This window comes from Fukomys damarensis, unplaced genomic scaffold (assembly GCF_012274545.1).
Source record: "Fukomys damarensis isolate Sample0158 unplaced genomic scaffold, DMR_v1.0_HiC HiC_scaffold_25, whole genome shotgun sequence".
Lineage (NCBI taxonomy): Eukaryota > Metazoa > Chordata > Mammalia > Rodentia > Bathyergidae > Fukomys > Fukomys damarensis.
The window spans coordinates 13894616-13899999 of NW_022900937.1; positions in this window are offsets into that span (position 1 = coordinate 13894616).

The window sequence follows — 5384 nt, forward strand, 5'->3', positions numbered from 1 at the left end:
CTCCCTTGTGCTTGGGGATTTCATGATATTAAGGAGAGGCAACAAAGAGTCATGTTCTCTTCAGCCCCCTGATACGTCTCCTGATGATCTCTGTGGGAGAAGAGGGGCTCTCAGACCAGCTAGCAACTCCCCCGGCACAAGTTCTTACAGGTAACTGTCAAGGAAAAGACTCAGAATGTCTTCCATTTTAATCAGGGATGCAGTTTTTAATCCGTGGAAAGTATACCAATACCACATTGCCATGATCCTGAGGGTATTTTAATTTTGTGAAGCAACAGCTAGACCAGGAGTGGACCAGTTTTGATTTCTTCCACTTCTCAGCTTGGTCCATCACTGTGTTTCACTCAGAAGATGGTGACCCTTCCTGTCTGTCTCATGATTTAGCAGCCTCTTGTTATTTATAACCCTTTCATACCAATAAAGAGTTACCCAAGAGACAGGAGAATCTTTGAAATCAGATGATTGAAAGCTCCATATGACCCCCATGGTTACAGAATAAAAGCTAAAATAATTGAGGGAAAAACTCCACCCTCTATTCTCATCCCTCATACCTCTCCTCATCTGTTCCACCCAGAATTTAGAGGAGAGAGAGAGAGAGAGAGAGAGAGAGAGAGAGAGAGCTGTTGTATAGCAGCCTTCAGCAAAGGAAGGAAAAGGCCATTTGGAACCTCTGGTTTTGGGAGATTCTGGATTCTTTAATACTTCTGGGCCTTTGTAAACTGAACAGCTCCTATTTCTGCTTAGATAATTGTTACACTTTTTTCCTCCCCCAAAAATCACCTCCTCTCTGAAGCCTTCTGTATGAACTAATTCTATAGAAGGTTGATTTCTTCTTCCTTAATGTCCTGAGCTCTTACCCTCCATTTCTCTAATATAATGGTCAACAGGCTGGATTTAAAGACTAGCCAGTTCCATAACAGCCACGGCTGTGTTGTGATGGAAGCAATCCCTTCTATAGTGCTCCAGGCACATACCAAACACTCTATAATTGACCCACAAGGCAACGAATGAGAGTAAATCTGTGCTGCCTGGGGGATGCTGGGTAAGTAGCTTCATTTTTTCTGTCTTTACACTGATTAGTTTTACCCTGCTCCCATTACATTCCCAAAGACATGTGCCACTGATGGGAGCATTCAGCCCACCAGCCAGACTCCGGATGTCTGTTTTCAATCCTAACACTAAAGCACCAACATATTTCCACTCACCAAGCTGTCTGAAATAGAGATTGTGAAGAAAGAAAAGGATTCAGGTTTCTATCAGGGATTGGTTTATGGCAAGCAAGTGATCATCAAGAGGGAACAAGGAGGGAGGCCATATCCTTTGCAGGATTAAGCCACACTTCCCAACCTGAGTATGTGTTTGAGTGGAAGACTCCTCCACCCTTCAGGCGACTCTGCTTCTTAGCCTTGGAAAATGACCTTTAAACTCCAGAAATATTTATCTGGTTCCACGTTCATGTGGGGAGACCTCACAGGTTCACAACCACTGTGGCAATGTCCCTGTGTCAAACTGGTCTTTCTGTGCCTTACTTAACCTTCCCAGTGTACATTTTGCCAGTAGGCGACGTGCAGTTCCCTGTGTTTGATTGTTCTTTCCCACCTGAGCAGGTGCCAATCTGGATGCATCATTTTTGGTTCTCAAGAGTTGGCAGCCCAGTGCCAATCACAGCAGGTGCACAACAATTCTTGTTAAATCAAGATGTTGAGTACTCACAAGTTTGGAGGGTTTGAGTGTGTATGTGTGCATGCGTGTGAACATAACAACTAGCACAGAATTGCTCTAGAAAGGAACTGACCACATGGAAGAGAAAATACATTGTTGGACCACCTGAGAGTAAAAATATAAGAGATCTAGAAGGTGTAGAAGGAAAAGGCAGACCTAGAAGACAAGGGCAGACCCAAAAGTGAATTCTTTGACTAGAAAGTTGGAGGTCTGCATTTATTCCTAAGAGGAAACAGGATATGGGAAGGGAAAACAAGGCCCAACTTCCATGGCCAGTGCCAGGAGCCCAGGTTGGGAGGGGTGCACTCTAGGAGCTTCTTTCCTTCTCCTCCCGAATGCCTTACATTTGCTTCTCATGCAAGGGTTCTATTCTCGTGACTGCTCCAGAGTGGAAATCGACCAAAGAATGAACAGCTATGTGCAGGCTGACAGAGGCCAAGCCGGGTTAGCACATGTGAGAAATGAACTAGGGGAATTCACCTGAAATAGTTCAGAGACAGAGCAAAGGAAAAGCCACAAGCTGCCTCCTCCCGCTTCTCTTGCGCCTTGGAGGATGACGTTACCACCACGAGTGGGATAAAGTGTAAACAGACTTCAAGGAGCTCTCAAGGGTGCAGGACAATAAAACCTACATCACGTAAAGCTCATGGCTAACTTCTAGAGACCAGCAAAGGCGGTCATGCAGGCATTTGGGGGAGGACTTGGACCAGCACACAGGCTTTGCCCACACAATTCCATCTTCCACTTCATGCATTGCCTCTGTCCTTAAATCGACCATGGGGCCTGGAAACAGGGTCTGTTCAAGACTGTGGCATCGGCTGGATTCATAATTAGAGAAATTTAGGTTACTGTACATGCCAGCAAGGGCCATTGTTTATCTGAAGGCTGAGATCACATCTGTGACGATTGGCCATCCGGGATAGCCATCTGTCATTTCAGGGAATCCTAAGGGGATCTGGCCTGGGTAGACAAGGTCCTGGGAATGGGCAGGGCCAGGGCTGCTGCTGGTCGCCTCCAGGTCTCTGTCACCAGAGCTTCTTCACCTTGTGCTGACTTTACCCATCTGTCTCCAGGAGGATAGAACCAGGCCCCTGGGCTGCTGCTGCAGCTTCACATGGGCAGTGACTGTGCCTGCAAGATTTACCTCCTCCAGTCTCAGGACCTGACCCGCAGGAGGCATCAGAACAGAGGTCCTCTCTGGAAAGTGTCCTCCTGCAACCTTAAACTCTACTGCCAGCAACCCGGGCAGCCTAGTGGAGGCTGAAATTCACTGAGTTCTTTGTCTCTGGGGCTTCTTCCCATCGCTGACATGGCCCTGCAGGTGCAGAGGGTTATAATGAAGCTGAAATGGACCAAGAAAGGACATGCTGCATGCCACAGCAGCCACTGTCCTGACTGTTAGCTCATAGCCACTAGGTTTGAGCAAAGCCTGTCCCCAGAGAGCGAGAGAAACTGAGAGGTTGCGGGCGCTCTCCCCTTGTGGGTCAGGAGAAGGGCCCAGCAGGGAAAGGGAATGGAAAGACCACGAAAACACAGCAGCCTGCTTTTGTCTCTTCTAACCACAGCTCTAAACATTTGATAACAACATCAAAACCACAAATTTCTTTATCCCTGCTATTGTGTGGAACGATGGCTTCAAGAAAGCGAGGTTAAGGAGATTTAGTTGAGGTCAGCCAGCAAATCAGTAAATCCTGGAAACAATTCAGTCTCTCTGCTCTTTTTCAACCACTACCCTTCCCTGCTTTCTACTGCTGTTTAAAGAGGAAGCTAGGCAAGCAAACATGAAGTGTCCTAGGTCCTTTGGCATCAGAATGCAGACAAATGCTAGAAACCATTTCCATTTTTGACTGGACAGAAATAACTTTGAGCTTTCTTATTTTTTCAGGGTTGATGGCGTGGAGGGATTGTAATGGTAAAAGTAGGGGAAAGGGAGTGTTTTTGATTCAGGGATGCTGACCTGGGAGATTTATCTGTTCCAAGAAACAGGTCACTGGTTGACCTGTGTATCCTTTAGCTACAACACCTATAGTGTTGCAGGTTTAGACCAGGAAGAGGGAGGGCAGCAGGAAGTACAAACTTGCTGGCTTTCAGACATTTAAAATCATCTCTGGATTCAAAAAGCCACCGTCCTTTATCCCAACATATCGTACACTGTGAAGTCTACCCTGTCACCTCCCTCTCCCCTTTCCATAGCCTCTTCCTAGCTTTTTTTCCCCCTCTCTTTAATATTTATCATTATCATATATTTTACTTATGTAGCACTATATAGAAATGTGCCTTTAATTTGCTTCTTGTCTCCTCCCCTAGCTAAGCTCTGTGATGGCAGAGATCTTTCTTGTTTTTGATCACTTTTTTATCTGCCAGATCTACAACAGTGACTGGCCCAGGGGGCTACACAAATAAGACTTCCCGAAAAAAATGAGTAAAAGAGAGAAGGTGAAGATGATAACTAATGAAAATACTGTTGTAGGATCTACTGTATACAAAGCTCCAGTAGACAATTTACGTAAAGTACAATCCCTAAGAACTCCCGTAGGCTACTATAATGAAATACCACAAACTAGGTGGCTTAAGCTACAGAAATGTATTTTCTCACAGTTCTGGAGACCAGAAGTCCCAGATGGAGATATCCACAGACTTGGCTCCTCCTATGTTGTCTCTTCTCGCCTTGCAGACAGCTGACCATCTACTCCCACTGTCCTGACGTGGTCATTCTCGGTTTGTGCTTGGCCGGACCTGGTGGCCTCTTTTGGTATGTCCAGTGTCTTCTACTTGGGACTCTTGTTAGAATGGATTAGGACAAACCCTGAGGGCCTTGTTTCACTCTCTTTCCTCTTTAAAGGTCCCATTTCCAAATATAGTCACAGTTTCTTTGCATTAGTGTTCGCTGTGACCTTCTTGAGGGTTAGGACTCCAAGGACTGGAATCTGGAGGGAGCACATCATTCAGCCTGTAACACCCATTACAAGGAGTATGAGGTGTTAGAAAAATAAATTCATTACAAATTAATAAATAAAATAGATGTATAATGTCAGGCAGAAAGAACACATTAAAGATAAGTAATATAAGGTACAACTACACAATAGAAAATAAAGCAGTGCAGTATGGTCAGTTGTTAGTAAATCCTTCTTTTTAGTTCTTGAGCAATTGTTTATTACTCAGGGCCTTGTTTTTTATCTGGAAGGAGGGAATAATAGACTTGATGAGATGATCATTTATTGAGATTATGATCACATTGATGAGATGGACACTTTATGCCACTTCCCAATGGCATGGCATGGACTAACTGTTCAATAAATGCTGTTTACCTCCTTTTTCCTTATCTTCAAAAATACTCTTTTCAGTTTCAGCACCACATCTTAACTAGACCATCGATAGCATTGGGAAGAATGTCATTTTAAAGAGATTCTTTCCTTTTCCTCCAAAAGCAATGGGATTTTTTTCTTGATCATGAAATAACATACACTCATATTTTTAAAAATACAAACAATAGAGAAATGAAGTAGAAAGCAAAAGAAATCCAATAGCTAACAACCTCCTGAACAGATGGTAATCACTGTTTGTAGCTTTGCATAGAGCCTTCTCTATTTTTATATAAATATGTAATTTGCTTTTCATATAAAAGTAAAGTAATTCATAATGGGAGTCTCTCTATGTCAGTC